Source organism: Musca domestica, unplaced genomic scaffold, assembly GCF_030504385.1.
Source record: "Musca domestica strain aabys unplaced genomic scaffold, Musca_domestica.polishedcontigs.V.1.1 16, whole genome shotgun sequence".
Classification (NCBI taxonomy): Eukaryota; Metazoa; Arthropoda; class Insecta; order Diptera; family Muscidae; genus Musca; species Musca domestica.
Window position 1 is genome coordinate 778302 of NW_026712219.1, and position 20439 is coordinate 798740.

Consider the following 20439-nt stretch of genomic DNA (forward strand, 5'->3'; position numbering starts at 1 on the left):
GAACCCTATGTTGGGTAAGTATCAGAAGAAATGGCCAGATCTCTACATTTTTGATAACTAATTTTGTGTTGATAAAAAATACTTAGATTTACCAAGTCTGAATGGAATCAAATGTTAGATTCTCATTTTATGCGAGAAGGTACCAGATGGAGTGGACTAATATATTCCATCTTCACAGCAGATCTTGCGTTGATAGAAACATTGAGATATGCCAAGTCTGACTGGAATCGGATGTTAATTTCGTGTTTTATAAACTTCATGAATATTCAAAATTTTGAGCCTTTGTGGGGGTGGTACCAGAAGGAGTGGACCGATATATTCCATCTTCACAGTAGACTAAACCAAATAAAAATATTGTGATGTGTGTAATTTGAAGACATTCGAACACCTACATCACATTTTATTAGATTCTTAATTATTCAAAATTTTGACCCTTTGTGGGGGAGGTACTTCATAGAAAGGACCAAAATTGTCCTTTTTCGCACCTGGCCTAGCACTGCTGCAAATATTGGGATTTGCAAGGTTAAAGCAAAATCGAACTATCCTATCTCATTCTGTGCAGTAAAATACTTTTTTTGAAAATGTCGACCTTATGTGGAGTGGTACCAGAATGAGTGGACCGTTGTTGCCCATCTCCGAACTTGATCAAAGTTTGATAATAATATTATATGTAAATTGTTAATTATATCCATAAATTGGATATAAATGTTCGATTTTCTTATAATTCAGACCATACCAATATTTTTATCTGTATTAGATGAAGCATAAAAATAGAAAACTTCTGTCGACTATATAAGTTACCTCACGCACATTTCAACATTTTTCTTGGCCCATTCTTTCAAAATCCGCTCCATAGAGGGTCAAGAGTTTGAATAATCCTAACATAAGTCAAAATATTTTTAAATAATCAAACTTTGGCCGAGGATATACATCTGTCGGCAAAACCGACCCATACTTTTGTTCTTGTTATTGGTATATTTTTCCGCGATTTTCTTAGATTTTATCCTTTTCTGGCAAGAGACCATTCCGAATCGATGGTAATTGTGAAAATTGGACCTGCGGTTCTTGGCTTATGAGCAGAATAATTAAGATCTATTTCGTTAACATATCTCACCCTGTATAACTTCACACTTCTGTCATTTCTAAGACTGCTGTTAAAATTATTCCAGTGACAGCTCATCATAATATTGTTTACAGGCGAACAAAAGCATTTTGCTGAGAATTTTTTAGAAAAAAGTTATTCGCGATGGAATTCAAGCGAGATAGTGTGATTTCTTTATATTTGGCTTGAAAACCACAAGTGGCTATCATTAGAGCACTCCAGCATTTAAATGTGAATTCATCTTTAGTGTCTCGTACCATCGCTCGTTACCGTGATACTTGTAACGTATCCCGACATCAAGGAAGAGGACGGAAGAAAACAGCAACATCGGCAGAGATGGTTCGAAAAGTAAAGAAGCGACTTAATCGAAACCCGCCTCGCAGTGGCCGAAAAATGGCTTGTGAGCTGAACATATCGCAATATTCCAATCGGAAAAGATTGAAAAATGAGCTCGGGGTGATGCCATTGAAGTTTCAAAAATTACAAGAACTTACTCGGCAATAGAAAGAAAATAGACTCAAAAGAGCTAAAGAGTTACTTCGCTTGGCCAAAAGTGGTGAACTGCTTCTTTCTTTTCTCCAATGAGAAAACATTCGTTGTCCAGCAGTTTGTAAACAAACAAAGTGATCGTTTTTACTTGCCAAAGAGGTCAGCCGATAACAACCGATGATCGCTCTCCACTCGTATTAATCGACCGTGGCATCAGAATAAATGCCGAATATTATCGCGAAAATATTCTGGAGGGTGTATTAAAGTCTTGGGCACGCAAACAAGCGCTTCGTCGGGAATGCGCCATTTTACCGCAGAGCAACATTCGGTCAGCGTGTGACGGTTCCATTGGCCGTTTGAAGGCCATAATCGTGCCAAAGGTGACCAATTCGAACAAAGCTTCTGTCCAGTCCTAAACTCTAACTAAATGTACATTCCCGCGTCGATTGGTTCATAATTGTGGCCTACTGAGCAACTGCAAAATCAGGAAAATTTTCTGTTTTTGGTCCTAAATATTTAGGAATTATCTCCAAAAGCAATAGGGGACTATTCTGATCCCCACCATTTTCAATTTCGTTGGGATCGGGCTATGATTGCGACCTGTAGCTTGATTTCAAATTAACATGGACAGACTGAGAGACGGAAGGAGGGACATACACTGGTGGCCAAAACTAAAGCAACTTAAATCGCAAAGACAATAAATGTCCTGTAACTTTTACAAAAATAAACAATTCGTAATTATTTTTCCAGTTTTAAATGAGGGGTTTAATTCACTTTTAAGAAACTTAAAATAAAAATACAAAAATAATTTTGAACGAAAAATAATATGTGGAAAACTAAAATGACCCAATTTTTGCTTGGTCAAAACTAAAGCAACTTTTGATTTTTTATTTTAAAATAATTAAATTTTGGCTAGTAGCCGATAGCATAACCATTATTTTTGATAGCAGCTGCACACCTACGAGGCATTGAATTTATAACATGCTCAATGTGATCCTTGGGTGTGCTTTCCCAGGCACCCCGAATTCTTTAGAAAAGGCTGTGCTTATTTGTTTCCGAATCTCGGTTGATCTTCCTATCTACGATACTCCAAAGGTTTTCTATGGAGTTTAGGTCAGGTGATTGTGCCGGTCATAACAAAACATTTTTGACTCCCGCAACCAATATTTGACAAGTTTTGATGCAAGTTTGGGATCATTGCCATGCTGAAACACCCAAATCAGCCGAATGTTTTACTCAGCGTAAGGGAACAACGTGAAGTCCAACACATCTTTGTAAACAAACCGATCCACAACTTCCTTTATTTTATGGATAGGTCCAAATCCATAGAAAGAAAAACAGCGTCACGCCATTTTTGACCCTCCCTCAGGCTTCACTGTACCTTTGCAACACTGCGGCTTGGGTCCTTCATTTTTTGGTCTTCTCACCGTAAAATTTTTTCACGTCTGAGCCTTTAATATTAAACGTAGACTCATCCCAGAAATAATGTTTTTTCCATTGAGCTTGATTCCACTTAATATTATCGTTTCCGAAAGCCTTTTTGATTTTTTCAGATATAAATGGTTTTTTGATGTCTTACGGGCATGCAGACCAGCTGCCACTACTCGTCTACGCACTGATCACGAGCTTATATCCAATGATTGCTCTCTCACCAATCCAGTTGAACTCTTAAATAGTTGTTTTTTATTTCTCTCACAATTTGTGGATCAGTTCGGGCTGAAGTTTTTCACGGCCTTCATCCGTTATAGACTGTTACTACTGATCCAGTTTCAAAAAACCGACTTAGTATACAGAAATAATTATGAAATCACATAAATATTTATGATGTATTTCTCGGAAATCATTTTCTGTGATATGTTGTTTTGATAGTCACTGATAATTTGCTGTTTTATTCAGGTACTCTATTTGCTTCTAGCCATTTTTAAAATTTTTTGAGCAGTACTTAAAAAAACGAAAAGAAAAGGATTTATGACAAGCGAAATTGTCGAAGGAAGCAAAAGCGATAAATATCACAGTAAAAACAACTGAAATTACAGCGGTTATATGAATGTACAACAGAGTTGCTTCTGTTTTGTCCAAGCCATAATCGGGTTAATTGACTTTACCAAACATTATTTTTTATATAAAAATGAATTTTGGTTTTATGTTTTAGGTTTTTAAAAAGTGAATAAAGTACCTAATTTAAAACAAGAAAAACTTTCTCATTTTCTTAATTTTGAAAAATTTACAGGGCATTCATTCTCCTTGTAATTTCAGTTGCTTTAGTTTTGGCCACCAGTGTATATATATATATCTGCGAACCCTTCTAGAAATGTTTGGATTTGTGATATTTGAAGAGAGTTGGATGCTTAGTTCGCTTTCTTTGAGCGTTTTTTTTTTTCAAAATCCTGAACCCTATATGGGGAAGATACCAGAAGGAGTAAACCTATATATTCCATCTACACTTCAGATCTTGTATTAACGGATGTATTGAAATGTGACTAGTCTGAATGAATTTCGTATTTTATAATCTTCATGAATATTTAAATGTTGACCCTTTTTTGGGAAGATACTTGGCTTAATAAAAATATTGCAATGTGTGTTATTTAAAGTCAATCGGGCTCTTACATCACATTTTGTAAGAGTTATACTGATTCGAAATTTCGACCCTTTTTAGGTGGAGATGAGGGTATTTTTTAAGCTAGATAGAACTTTAAATTGTAAAAAGTAACACAAATGACCCGTTGGTCATTGACCCGTTGTTTTATCGCAAAATTGTATTCAGCGATGAGGCGCATTTTTGGCATTGAAATTCCAAAAAGTGCAAGAACTAACACCGCAACAGAAAGACTCAAAAGAGCTAAAGAGTTGCTTCGCTTGAACGAAAGTGGTGAACTGCCGAATTTGGTTTTCTCCGATGAAAAACCATTCGTTGTCCAGCAGTTGGTAAACAAACAAAATGATCGTGTTTACTTGCCAAAGAGGTCAGCTGAAATTGTATACCATCGGTTGGCCACCAGAACTCAAGCGCCGGCCATAGTGATGACGTGGGCCGCCACAACAGCCGATGGTCGCTCTCTGCTCGTATAAATCGAACGTGGCATCAGAATAAATGCCGAATATTATCGCGAAAATATTCTGGAGGGTGTATTAAAGCCTTGGGCACGCAAACATTTTGGCCGCAGACCTTGGATATTCCAGTACCATCGCACTCAGAGGCACGCGCCACCTAAGAATGTTTCTCGCTTCATTTACAGCGCACAATGGCCACCAAAATCTCCGGATACCAATCCGTTGAACTATTGTATCGAGAGTATTTTGGAAGCAAGACTGGCTCTAAAAAATAACAAAGTGTCGATCACCTCAAGCAAGCGATTCTCCGGGAATGGCCCAAAATACCGCAGAGCAACATTCGGGCAGCGTGTGACGGTTTCATTGGCCGTTTTAAGGCCATAATTCATGCCAGAGGCGACAAATTTGAACAAATCTAAACTTATTCTAAAATTTGATGATATTTCCGACATTTTTTTGCTTTGATTTAATAAAATTTAAAAAAAAAATGTAAAAATTATGGCGTTTGACTTTGTTGTAATTTTTATCTCATCCTGTATATTATACATATTTTGCTATGACCTTCATCTTCACTTTATTGGTCAGAAGTGACCTTTTAATGTATTTGTGATTTGACTGGGATTAGTGGAATGTTCGGTTTAGTGGAAATGTTCGTATTTTCTTACATACAAGTTAGGGTCTATTTTACCCGATAAATATTGCCCGATGGCCGTCCAAATTGGTAGGCTTCTGCCCATTCCTAAAGTCTTCGATTGGTGCATAATTGAGGCCTACAGAGCAACTGCAAAATCAGGAAAATTTTCTGTTTTTGGCCCATGTTAATCTCTAAATATTAAGCAATCATCTCCAAAAATAATAGGGTTTTTGTTCTGACCCTTACCCTATGTGGGGGACCAATAGGTGCATAATTTTTGGCTCAATCAAACTTATAATACCACAAACACATAGTGATGCAGGGTATAAAAATCCCCGTTTGTGGTAGGTTTTTAAAAAAATACTTTTAGAACAGAGTTTGGCTTGCTTGTTTGGGATACCATAGTATTTTGTTGTTGCAAAATCGTCAGGCAAAATCCCATTATTGTTGTTTTTATAAAAACAACGTTTGTTTATGAGTGGAGAACGATGGTAATGTTTACCAGGGGGTAAGGCAGGGAATACCTAGGTTTGTTTATAAGTGCGGTAAATGTTTATAAGTGCGGTTGTAAGATTTAGAAGATTTTCCAAAAGAATTTTAGTTTTATGTAATTCTTTTGTTCCTCTTCTATTGAGCTTACGATCTCGTCACTTGGGTAAAAAATGTTTTTTGTCATAGAAGTTATTTTTTAAAATAACTTCTGGGGAGAATATCCCAGACAAGAAACAAGGGAACTGATGAGGATTGGTGGCTCTTTCCGAAACCTTGGTATTCCCTGCCTTACCCCCTGGTAAACATTACCATCGTTCTCCACTCATAAACAAACGTTGTTTTTATAAAAACAACAATAATGGGATTTTGCCTGACGATTTTGCAACAACAAAAATACTTTTATTTAAAGAAATTTGTCGCCATAAAATTATAGAAATAAAATTCCACTTTATTTTACATTTTATGCTTATCAAGGATATGCCGTTCTCTTTTTTTATATTACAAAATATCTCCATTAGCGTAAATTATTCGCACAACAAACGGTGCGATGCCACCTCCCTTGAAAATATGGCACAATCTAGTCGCGTTTCCGTGCCCTTAAAATTAAGCTGAACTCGAAATTTATGGATTTTTTTTTTATGTGACACGCAAAGAACCACCGAACGGGAGGACCATTACTTTGTGCATAAATTTCACGTTTGACATTCATTCAAGTGCGAAATTTCTAAAGAGGAAAAAAATACAGCAACAACAACAACAACACAAATTTTATGCAAAAATAATGAGAAGTGATGCAAAAATATATTTTATTGAGAGATTTTAAGGATGGTTGGGCAAAATGAAGGCAGCATTCTGCTGAATGGCGATGCTGATGTTGCTGGTGCTGTGGTAAGCATAAAATGCGATTTAAAGTAATGTATACATCAACATATGTATATACATTTCACAAGAATATATTATCATATGTATATATGTCCCACACACACTTGCACAAAACACAATTCATCTCTTTTTTTTTTTTGAAAAAGTTCAAATAAAATATTGAATTTCAAGTGGATGTGAATTCGTAAAAATTGAATTTTTTATGCTCTATTTCATGCAAATGAATATCAGAGCTGGAACGCAATCATGTAATTCAATTAAATTGAGTTCCACCCAACCACCCCCAGCCAGCCTGCCAGTCAGCGATGCGATAACTTCTATCATTGATGCAAATTAAATTGCAGTTGGTTCTGATGATTGGTGGGGAAATATATGAACTTATTATTTTAAATTTGAATTTAAAACATATTCCGCTGTGTGGAACCTAACTTCGTTATCGACTTTAATGCTTGCTCCTAAAAATATGCTGTAAATTTATGAAATTAAATAAATTGGAAGCATCATGTAATTAGTGTTGCCAGGTTATGAGGAGATACACAAATGTTTAATATTCGAATATTTAATGGATATTACTTTCTGTAAGTAAGCAATATCAAATTACAGATTTCAAAAATGATACCCCGGGAGTATCAAACTAAGACCAGCATGATAATTATTAATTATACCCTTAGCCATATGACTAGAGAGGGTATATAACATTTGATACGGTCAAAACGTGTCTAGTCGAAATAACAGCTTTAGACCTAAGGACTCTTTGGACCATATCCGTTTCAGGACATTTGGAGTTAATCTAATGATGTCCGTCCGTCCGTCTATCTGGCTGACTGGTGCGCACAATAACTCTCGAAGGGAGTATCTGATTGCGTCCAAACTTGGTACATCGTTATATTTTTGTTAAACTTAGATCGACTTCGGAGATGGACAGTATCGGTCCACTGCTTTTGATACCTCCCCCACAAAGAGTGAAAATTTCCCACAAAAGATGGAAATTTTGAATATCCATTAAGCTCATAAAACGGGAAATTGACACCCGATTCCATTTAGAATTTGCACCTCTGAATATTTCCATCAACACAGAATCTGTTAAAAAAAAACGGTAGGGATCGGATCATTCCTTCTGGTACCTCCCATACAAAGAGTCAACATTTTGAATATCCATGAAACAAGCATAAGGTTCTCTTTTTTTTTGCCAAATATCAGTCGGTTTTGCCGACAGATGTATACCTTCAGCTAATGTTCGATTATTTAAATATATTTTGACTTCGGTTATGACTATTTAAATAGTTGACCCTTTATGGAGTAGGTTTCGAATGGGCCAATATTGACAATTTCGTATCGGAACTAAATAAATATGATATAAATATTGCGACGTGCCAGGTTTGGACTATATTGGGGCCTTCTATCCTTCCTTTCCTTTTATGCGAAATCGTAGATTCATCTAAGGTTTCTTGTTGAGAGAAATATTTACATATAGCAAGTTGTAAAGAATCGCTGACTTGTTTAGCAAGTTATTGAAAATTGTGACCCTTCGTGGGTGAGATGTCAAAAGAAGTTCGCAAATATATACCATTCTCACAACAGATATTGCGTTAGCCAAAATGTTTGCATTTGGGAACTTTGAAGAGAGTTGGATGCTTATTTTGCTGTCTTTGAGTGTTTTGTTTTTCACAATCTTGAACCCTATGTGGGTGAGGTATCAGAAGAAATGGTCCGATCTTTACCATCTTAATAACAGATCTTGTGTTGATGAAAATATTGAGATGTGCCTAGTCTGAATAGAATTGGATGTTAATTTCATAATTAATTTTTATGAGCTTCATGGATACTGAAAATGTTGATCCCATTGTTGGGAAGGTACCAGAAGGAGTGGACCGATATATTCCATCTTCACACCAGACTTTGGGTTAATAAAAATTTTGTGATGCGTGTCATTTGAAGACAATCGGAGCCTTACATCATATGTTATACGAGTTATAAATATTCCAAATTTTGACCTCTGTGGGGGAGGTACTTGATGGAGTGGACCGATATAGTCTATTTTTGCAGCTGACCTAGTTGAAATAGTTGAAATTTACATTCAACAGAAGAAGTCAATTGTGAAAACTCAACGTGCTTTTAAAACATTAAAAAATGTGAAAAGTGCGCCTTCTAAGAACACCATTAAGCGTTTATACGAAAAATTTTCGACTGGTAAGGCTCTTTCTTATCCGAAGAGGCCATGTAAAAGTCGACCAAGGCGATCGGCCGCTGCCGTACGAGCCAGTGTTGAGAAGTCCCCAAGAACATCCCGAAAACGCCGTTCTCAGCAGTTGGCCATGCCTCAGTCCACTTTACAACGGATTATTCGCATTGATTTGCATTTGTTCCCGTACAAAATTCAATTGACGCAAAGAATGTTGCCTGCGGACAAGCCTCGTCGATTGGAATGGGCCCAAAGAGTCATCGAAAAAAACATGGGTCCGTCGAATATGGTGATAAAGAATATATATACCTTAGTGGGCCTGACATGAGAAGTTACACACGGAATGACAAAGTTAATATATCCTTCATAGTATGGTTATGGGTATAAATATTTAAACTCTGCATGCCATGGAATTCTATATTTTAATGGTTTTCGAAGTCTCTTGGCAACCCCGACGAATTTTAAGCTGATATACTGTTGTATCGACATTTCTCATTTTGAGATATTTTAGGAAATTAACAATTAACGCCTAAAACTATGCTTTAAAAAGGATATCACATTTATTTTTCCCCAATTTGATAAAATGAATGCATACAAAACACTTCTATCAAGATCTCCCTCGGTAATGAGGACCACAATTTAACCAAAAATGTGGCAAATATTTTACGCATCAAATGTGCCTTAAAGGCATAAAAAAAGGAGAGATTTCATCGGAAAATGGCTTTTTGCACCATTTAAATGCGTTGGCCAAAAAAAGGGGTGACTGTTTCTTGGAATATATGGCGAAAGTGTGTGTGTGTGTGTGTGTGTGCGGCAGCGGCGGCGAGAATCTCAATAATGGCAGCAGCGTTTGTCCTTGTGTTTATTTTGCTCTTGTAGGCCGTTAAATTTAATATAAGCAACAAATTTGTAATCTCTTGGCCATAAAACATGCGATGCGATATACGACGCATCCCTTGGCCTTTAACATGAACGCACACAGAGACAAGGACCATACACAAACACGCTCACAAAGGACTAGGACGGACGATGACGCTCTGTCGACGATGGTGGAAGTAATGAACATAAAGTACAAAATTGAACCGCCTGGCAGCCGGCAAACAAACATTTTATAGAACTTTAAACCAAAAAACCCATGGGGCTAAAAGTATCTGCAAGTTTTATGGTGGGCGGTGGGCTCCCAAAGAGTGGAGAGAGTGACCTCCAGCTTATGCTGGAATTATCGCCTGCAAACTGGAAAAAGAAATGCGTGGCAAGATTTTAAATGATTCGAACACCATCATCATTGCCGGCCCCATCGCCATCATGAAAGAGGCATTTCACGGCATTCTCATTCTCTCTCACTCTCTCAGAGTGCAGACTTTTACACAATCCGTTAAAGGGAACATTGAAGGACCATAAAAAAGGACACTTGCAAAAGTTTAAATATAAATGCTTTAATTGCTATGGTCGGTTGCATTTTGTTGTGGACTGACAGACTACGTGGACAATGTCGTTGTTGTTGCTGCTATTGTTGTTGTTTTGACAGTGTCAGTTATAATAAGTAAACAACAGAAACCAATTAAGATTTAAATTTGGAGTGTCCTCTGTGTTCATCCGCCTTCCTGTCCATTTCCCCGTCCACAACCATGGCAAATCAAAACCATTTACCCAACAAAACGCAAACAAAAAGTACCAACCAAATGGCATGGAATGGATGGATGGATGGACGAAATACATCAGCCAGATACAACACATCGACGGCTTTATATAAGACCAAAGTCCACCATAGCCTAGACTTAGAATGGATGCGTTGCGAAACAACAATACAAACCACATGACAACTACTTGTGCGGCTTTCAAATGGAAATTTCATAAAATCCACTCTCACAACGGAGTAGTGGTCAGTCAGTCAGTCACTTCGTCGATATGGTCCAACAATTGCAGCTGCTGTTTCAAAGGAGGAATAGATTTGTTGAGTTTTTTGTTTGAATATACATAGAGGGAGCTTAGATTTATATACCCAGAAGGCCTACGGGGAATATTGGGCATAGAGTTATTTAATTATTCATATTTAGACCCACATATGGCTTCAGAGAGTATACAGGGTGAGATGAAAAAACTGCGACCAACTTCAGACTGCTGTCATTTCTAAGCTACTCGTCCGAGAGCTGTTAGAATTATTCCAGTGACAGCTCATTATATTGTTTACAAGCGTTCAAAAGCATTTTGGTGAGAAGTTTCCAGAAAAAAAGTGATTCACGCTTGAAGATAGTGTGTTTTCTTTATATTTGGCTGGAAAACCACAAGTGGCTATCGTTAGAGCACTCCAATATTTCAATGTGGATAAATCTTTTGTGTCTCGTACCGTGATACTGGTAGCGTGGCCCGACGTCAAGGAATTGGACGGAAGAAAACAGTAACATCAGCAGAAATGGTTCGAAAAGTGAAGAAGCGACTTGATCGATCGGCCACTCGCGTCGTAGTGGCCGAAAAATGGCTCGTTAGCTGGAAATATCGCAATATTCCATTCGGCAAATATTCAACAATGAGCTCGGGGTAAAGCCATTGAAATTCCAAAAAGTACAAGAACTTACACCACAGCGGAAAGAAAACAGCTAAAGAGTTGCTTCTTTTTATACCCTCCACCAAAAAAAGTATGGAGGGTATATTAAGTTCGTCATTCCGTTTGTAGCTCATCGAAATAATCATTTTAGACCCAACAAAGTATATATATTCTTGATCAGCGTAAAATTCTAAGACGATTTAGCCCTGTCCGTCCGTCTGTCCGTCTGTTGTAATCACGCTACAGTCTTAACGAATTAAGATAGGAAGCTAAAATTTTGCACAGATCTCTATTTTGTCTGCAGGCAAGTCAAGTTCGAAAATGGGCTATATCGGTCCACGATATCGTATAGCCCCCATATAACGCTACCCCCGATATTCGGTATTTTGATGATTTTAGCCACATTTTTCAATGGAATTGTCTGAAAATCCACACAAGTAGTTCCTTGTGGGTACTTTATACCTCGGCAGAGAATTATCTATATAGGTCCACAATATCGTATAGCCCCCATATAACGGTACCCCCACGGTATTCGGTATTTTGATGATGTTAGCCACATTTTTCAATGGAATTGTCTGAAATTCCACAAAAGGAGTCCCTTGCGGACACTTTACCCCCTCAAAACGAATTGTCTATATATGACCACGATATCGTATATCCCCTCTATAACTGTACCCCCCAATTCGGTATTTTGATGATGTTAGCCACACTTTTCAATGGAATTGTCTTAAAATCCACACAAGTAGTTCCTTGTGAGTACTTCACCCCCTGATAGAGAATTATCAATACAGGTCCACGATATCGTATATCCCCCATATAACGGTACCCCCCGATATTCGGTATTTTGATGATTTTACCCACATTTTTCATCGGAATTGTCTGAAATTCCACACATGGAGTTCCTTGTGGGTACTTTATACCTCGGCAGAGAATTATCTATATATGTCCACAATATCGTATAGCCCTCATATAACGTTATCCCCGATATTCGATATTTTGATGTTTTTTGCCATATTTTTCAACGGAATGGTCACAAGGGGTTCTTTGCACACAAAGAACCCCCCGACAGAGAATTCTCTATATAGGTTAACGATAACGTATATCTCCTATATAACGATACCCCGCGATATTCGGTATTTTGAAAATCCCCACAAGGAGTTCCTTGTGAGTACTTTACACGCAGACATAGATTTGTCTTTATAGGTCCACAATATCGTATATCCCCCCATATCGGCACCTTCCTATATAAGATATTTTAAAGATTTTAAAAGAATTTTTAATGGATTTTATTTTTTTTTTTGAAAATTTTCTAATTCGTTCCAAATGGTGGAGGGTATTCAAAGTTCGGCCCGGCCGAACTTACTGCTTTTTTACTTGTTTTATCTCACCCTGTATATCATTTGATACGGCCAAAACGTGCCTAGTCAAAATAACGGTTTTAGACCCTGGGTCTCTTTAGACCAAATCCGTTTCAGGACATTTTGAGTTGATCTAGCGACGTCCGTCCGAAGTAATTGTCCGATTCGATCCAAACTTGGTACATCGCAATAATATTATCAAACTTAGATAAAGTTCGGAAATGGGTAGTATCGGTCCACCCATGATGGTACCTCCCCCACAAAAGGTCTAAATTTTCAGAAAAAAATTTACTGCACAGATAGAGAAAGGATATTCCGATTTTGCTCCTACTTTGCAAATCCTAATATTTTCATCAGTTCTATGTCAGATGAGAAAATGGACAATATCGGTCTACTCCTTCAAGAACACCTCCCCCACAAAGGATCAAAATTTTGAATATCCATGAAGTTCATTAAACGCGAATTCAACATCCGCTTCCATTCAGATTTGGTACATCTCATCAATAGTTCCATTAACACAAGATCTGTTATAATGGTGGTAGGGATCGGATCATTTCTCCTGGTACCTCCTCACAGATTATAAAATCAGAAATAATTTACAGGTTCTCTTCATATTTTACACATCCCATTGTTTCTACTAACACAAGAACTGCTGCGTAGATGGGATATGTTGTCCAATCCTTCTGGTACACAAAGGGCCAACATTTTGAATAGTCAAAATCTTGAACCCTATGTGGGCGAGAGATGATCCGATATCTACCATATTTATGACAGATCAAGTGTTGATGGAAAAATTGAGATTTGCCAAGTCTAAGTGGAATCGGATGTTAATTTCGCGTTTTATCAGCTTTGTGGATATAGTGGGGGAGGCACCAGAAAGAGTGGGCGGGCAACGCTAGATCGACTCCAAATGCCCTGAAATAGATTTTCTCCAAAGAGTCCAACATAGCCTCTAAATCCTCTTTTTTGTTTTGATATGGCACATTTTGAAATATACCTTCTGTAGCCATTCAGCTGAGGGCATAACATCACCAATGTGGTGTAAGTCTGCCAGTACGTTGTGCTGCTACATAGACGCACTTTGAAACCTCCAGAAAATACATAGAACACACAAACCTTGTTATTGTCTGCCACCTGTGTTTCCTCCTTCATCCATTGAAGCGGGGCCAGCCGGTGTTCACCCTTCGCTCTGTGCGGATGACAGCAAAACAAAAAAGACCAGGGAGACCAGACATTGAAGAATGCTGGTATATAAAAAAATATGTCATTTTTGCGTATATTTACTGCAATGGTTTCAGAGGGTGGGGATCTTCACAATTGAGGGTTGCAAAATTACGCAGAACGAACATTTTTCATTTCCCCAACGTTACTTTATTTTCTTTCTATGGTAAATATTTAAAATGCTTGGGATTTATTTTCATAAGAATTGAAAGACATTATTGCGGGTTATATGGAAAAATAAAATTAAATAGAGAGCCATGGGAAGAAGGAGAGCCATGAGAAGAGAGAGAGAGCCATGGAAGAGCATCCTTAACAGTTCTTAAGGTATTTCGGTTAAATTTCCCACAAAAATTTAAAGTCCAGCATCCTTAAAAGATCTTAAAGTATTCCGGTTAAATTTACCACAAAAAAATTAAAGTTCGATGACATTCTATGGGCAATTGTTGTTAAAAACTCCTCCTCAGTATCTATGGATAGACGAAAGACTAAAGATGGCCTTTGATGGTGTCTACTGTACGGCGTGTAAATGGCCTCACAGGCCGTCTACTGTAGAGTAGATGACCTCACAGGCCTTCTATTGTAGTGTAGATGGCCACGGATGACGTCTACTGCAAGAAGATGGCCTGGAAAGGCGTCTACTGTAGTGTATATGGCTTCGAAGGACGTCTACTGTAGAGTAGATGACCTCGAACTGCCTCTACTTTAGAGTAGATGGCCTCGGAGGACCTCTACTGTAGAGTAGATGATCTCGGAGGACCTCTACGGTAGAGTAGATTGCCTCGGAGGACCTTTACTGTAGAGGAGATGACCTCGGAGGACCTCTACTGTAGAGTATATGACCTCGGAGGACCTCTAATGCAGAGTATATGGCCTCGGAGGACCTCTACTGTAGAGTAGATAGCCTAGGAGGATCTCTAATGTAGAGCAGATGGCTTCGGAAGAACTCTACTGTAGAGTAGATGGCCTCAGAAAACCTCTACTGTAGAATAGATGGCCTTAGAGGACCTCTGATGTAGAGTAGATGGCCTCGGAGACCTCCACTGTATGGATGATGGCTTTGGAGGACCTCTACTGTAGCGTAGATGGCCTCGGAGGACCTCTACTTCAGAGTAGATGGCCTAGGGGGAATTCTACTGTAGAGTAGATGACCTCGGAGGACCTCTGCTGTAGAGCAGATTGCATCGGAGGACCTCTGCTGTAGAACAGATGGCCTCGGAGGACCTCTGCTGTAGAGCAGATGGCCTCGGAGGACCTCTGCTGTAGAGCAGATGGCCTCGGAGGACCTCTGCTGTAGAGCAGGTGGCCTCGGAGGACCTCTGCTGTAGAGTAGATGGTCTCGGAGGACCTCTGCTGTAAAGTAGATGGTCTCGGGGGACCTCTGCTGTAGAGTAGATGGTCTCGGAGGACCTCTGCTGTAGAGTAGATGGTCTCGGAATACCTTCTTTCATGAATCTACATTTTCCGTTTCTTTTATTCTGCTTAAGTTAGTGTATATTATACATGATGATGCTGTTTTTTTGGGTCGTTTGTCATTAACAAACAACAACAACAACTATCATTTCGCAAATTAACTTGCGAGTAAAACAGACTGTCAGAAAAGAGCTAAACTTCTTGTGATTTCAAAAAAATTACCCCAAAAGTCCCCAAGTTAATGAATGTCAATCTATTTAATCTGAATCTGAATGGGGCGCAACACAAGTGGATAAATGGAAGCTGGGAGCTTCATAAAACTAAAATATCGTAAATTACTATCAGACAACAACACAGCATATTGACTATTAGAGACAAATTGAATTTATGTATATGTATAAGATACAAAGACATACATACACAGGAATCCATCTATGTAATTATATACTCACAGCCACATACCATATGTAACTATACATATACACAAAGCATTTCCATCCATGTAAACATCGAACAGAACAACAGCTTATAATCTTATATAACCACTCATACATCACCGATTGAATGTGTGTGTGTGTGTGGGTACATATTTACTCTAGGTATTTGAATAAAGGAATATGAGTTGGGCTAAATGTTGCCATGACGGGCTGACGGTATGGGTGCTGACTGCTGACTGCCTTTTATGTTCGCAATGAATGTTCGTCTTAACATCATTCGGAATGGGTTGCTCTTTGATAAAATTATTTCGACATTTTGCAAAGTAGACAGAGAGACCGACAGACAGACGGGTGGACGGACAGATAACCCACTACCCCACCTTTCTCCCCGCAGCTTCCTTTGGCTTTTACATTTTACGTTAAAAGCCTTTTTAATTGTTTGCCGCATCCAATGATATTCGGATAAAGAGAAGAGAATCGCACGCCGGAATCCATTTGTTCCAATGACTGATGGTGGGTTCTACATATTATCCAGCAACACTACAAACAATAACAACAACAAAAACTCGCCGAATTTCCATTCAATGTTTTAAATCCAAATTCAATTTGATTAAAATGGGTTGGTTCCAAGGGGGAGAGGTGGAGAGAAGGAGAATGAAAAAGAAATTTGAAAACACACAAAACTACTAGAGATAGGGAATAAAGTTTGCAAAAAACGAAATGATAGTTTTCAAAAAGTTTCATATGTTTACTATCCGAAGAGGATGGGGTGACCAGGTCCATAGAGGACCTCGTGGAGAGTTGGGACGTGTAAGAAAACTAGAAGGTATTTTGGTCTATCATCTATAAAAGGATTTGAAAAATCTATGAGGATCTTATAATTTCAGAAGGCCCTGCAATGTCTCCTATACATGGAAGAACCCTGAAGGATCTTCTATCTATGGAAGACCCAAGAAAATTTTGAACTGGTAGGTCTCCAATCTACAGAAGTCCTAGAAAGTACTATGACCTGTAGCGGATCATAAAGGATCTCCTGGAGACGCCCCTGATATATCTAAACTTCTTGATGTTAGGACTAGAATCTCCTTCTTCTTCTTCTTTCTACAGAAGACCATTGTACTTCCAACACTCTACATCTACAGACCACCTCACTCTTGAAAGGCCTGAAACGCCTATAATATATAAAGAGGAGAGTCTTTCGGTAGATCTTCTATTTACAGAAGACCCTGGAATGTCATCTATCTAACCTAGACCCTGGAAGGTCCTCTATCTATAGAAAACCTAGGAAAGTCTTTATAAAAGAACCCTGAATATATTTCCCGGATGTTCTGATGTTCTGCCAGGAGTTTCTTCCAGGTCCAGCTACTCTGCCGGTGAGTAGATGGCCTCCGGGTCCAGCTACTCTGCCGGTGAGCAGATGGCCTCCGGGTCCAGCTACTCTGCCGGTGAGCAGATGGCCTCCGGGTCCAACTACTCTCCCGGTGTGTAGATGGCCTCCGGGTCCAGCAACTCTGCCGGAGAGTAGATGGCGTAGATTGTAAAAGTCCTCTGAGGTCATCTACTAAACAGTAGAAGTCCTCAGAGGTCATCTACTCTACAGTAGAGATCCTCAGAGGCCATCTACTCTACAGTAGAGTTCCTCAGAGGTCATCTACTCTAAAGTAGACGTCCTCAGAGGCCATCTACCCCACAGTAGACGTCCTCAAGGCCATCTACTCAACAGTAGAGGTCCTTAGAGGCCATCTACTCTACAGTAGAGTTCCTCAGAGGTCATCCACTGTACAGTAGACGTCCTCAGAGGCCATCTACTCTACAGTAGACGTCCTCGAAGGCCATCTACTTCACAGTAGACGTCCTCAGAGGCCACGGTCTCTATCTACAGTAGGCGGTTTCCGCGTCCCATAAAAGGTTTTCCATCGCCAGGGGACCTTTTCAAGGCAGGGGACCTTTTCAAGGAAAAGATTTTTATCTTCAAACCTGGCCACCTTGAAAATGAAACTGTTGTTTTCCTATATAAAATCAAACATCAAACGGATACTTCTGTTTCCATTTCCTTTTCGCCAAATATTTGCGTTTGTATGAAAAGTGAAGCAACGTTTAGTGTTTGTAGCTACAACAAAACCAACTGCTATATAAAAGCAAATAAGCGAAGTACAGAAGAAAAATTCGACAAAAAAAAACAAACGACCGCAGACAGCAATAGGTAGAGCAGCAGCAGAAGAAGAACAATACCATGCTGATGGATGATGGTTGATGGCTCATGGATGAGTGAAATGGATGTTGCTGCGGAACTTTGTTTTTGAACTTCCGTGTTGTTGAAATTGAATTGAATTTGCACAAAGCAAAGTGAGAGTAGCCGGGTTTTGAGAGAACAAGCCAGAACAGATTGGTGGAGTGCGGCAAACATACACAGGCATACAGCCATGGCGAAACAGCAACAACGCCAACAACAACTACAGCAAAAGAACGTAAATATAATTTATTTACTCCCGCTATTGTTTGAAGCGATCAGTGATGTCTACATGATGAGATTTTTGATTTTGACAAAATGGCAAAGGACAAAATGTAAAGACCGACACTACAAGTTTTGGATTAGTTTTGATATTTGGATAATGTTGTGGAAGAAGAGCTTTCGGGTTTAAATTAATAAAAATTTAAATTATTAATATTTTATAGAACAGTGTTTGGCTTGCTTGTTTGGGATACCATAGTATTTTGTTGTTGCAAAATCGTCAGGCAAAATCCCATTATTGTTGTTTTTATAAAAATAAATATAATATTTTATATAAATTACATTATTTGACATGCATAATAGTGAGATATTGGTATAACAGTGATGTCAACTCAATGAAATTGTTGACAGATTTGGACTATATCGACCAATTTCGTGTTTTATGAGCTTTGACCCTTTGTGGGGGAAATACCAGAATGAGTGGATTGATATATCTCATCTTCACAGCAGATCTTATGTTAGTAGAAATACTGAGATGTGTTAAATATCAGGAAAACCGGATTCTTATTTCGGATTTTATAATCGTTTTGGTTATTCAAAACTTTGGCTCTTTGAGGGGGAGGTACCAGAAGGAAAGGTCCGATCTCTACAATCTTCATAACAGATCTTGTGTTGATGGAAATATTGAGATATACCAAATCTGAATAAAATCGGATGTTAATTACGCGTTTTATGAGCTTCATGTACATTCATAATTTTGACCCTTTGTGGAAGAGGTAACAGAAGGAGTAGACCGATATATTCCATCTTCACACCAGACCTTGTGTTAATAGAAATAATGGGATGTGCCAAATTTAAAGACAATCGGACACTTATATCACAAATCTATAAGAGTTATGATTATTCAAAATTTTGACCCTTTGTGGGGGAGGTACTTGATGAATAGAACAGATATTGTCCATTTTCTCACCTGACCTAGCACTGATTGAAATATTAGTATTTGTAAAGTTGGAGCAAAGCATTTTTTATATAAATGTCGACCTTTTGGGTAGTACCAGAACGAGTGGACCAATGTTGTCCATCTACGAACTCGATCTAAGCTTGATAATAATATTACGATGTAGCAAGTTTGGGCCAAATTGGATACTCCCTTCGAGAGATATCGTGCGCAACAGCCAGACAGACGAACGGACGGACAGACATCGCTAGATCGACTTCAAATGTCCTGAAACGGATATGGACCAAAGAGACGTAGGGTCTAAAAGCGATATTTCGATGAGGCACGTTTTGGCTGTATCAAATTATGCTTACCCCATCTAACCATATGGCTGAGGGTATTTAAATCTAATAAAAAATGTATTTAATTCAATCGAAATGTCTAGAAATCGTCAAAAAGGATATTAAAAACGTTTTTATTGCACGCTTTTTGAATTCGACGCGCCATTGACATCACTGCGGAAAGCACACACACGCGCGTATACAAAAGGTACGAGAAAATATTTTGTAAATACAGAAGAAACCGGGGAAAACAAAACAACAAAAAGCAAATTAGAAAACATGTGGCGTAGGCTAGGAAAAAAGGTTTCATCTTTATGTAGCTGGGTATGTACGTTCGATGCATATGGCTATGAGACTGGGACTTACCTCCTTTTGCAGACGTTTCGTTTATTGTTGTTACTGGCTTTTTTTTGCCAAACTCAACGTTGTATGTCCTTAATGTACAGATTGATGGCACTGTTTGGACAACAGGAAATAAAGTTCTCTCAAAATTGTTGTGGTGTCTAATAACACCTCTAATTTTTATAATATATATTTTTTCTGTACAAATTCTTTAAATTTTTTTATTTGAAATTTAATTCAACACATACTTTCACTCATTAACAAATTCTTTAAAAACGTTTTTTGTTATTTTTTTTTCTACTTTTTTTGCATCCTTTTTCTTGACAGCATACAAAATTACCAAACCCTTTCCGACTCTGCTAAAGTTGCTTGCAACCAAAAAGACCTGTTTCAAGCACCGTTTTCACGTAATTTATTTGCACTTAAAACAACTAACAATCGAATTGTTTCGCATTCAAATTAGAAAAATTACAAAAAAACAAATTACATTTTACAACTTTTTCTTAGCCAAACGAATTTGGGATTTCTCCAATAAGCAAAAAACACAATTGAGAGGACATTAAT

General features: G+C 38.3%; 1 protein-coding gene across 2 annotated transcripts in view; it reads right to left on the reverse strand.

Moving 5' to 3' along the window:
• LOC101889778 (uncharacterized) overlaps window positions 1–20439 on the reverse strand; it is a 322816-nt gene extending 302377 nt beyond the window's left edge. For both annotated transcript variants that reach the window (XM_059119919.1, XM_059119920.1), the window contains exon 1: window positions 19900–20439. The gene's annotated coding sequence lies outside the window, so the exon portion shown is untranslated. The remainder of the gene's footprint in view (window positions 1–19899) is intronic.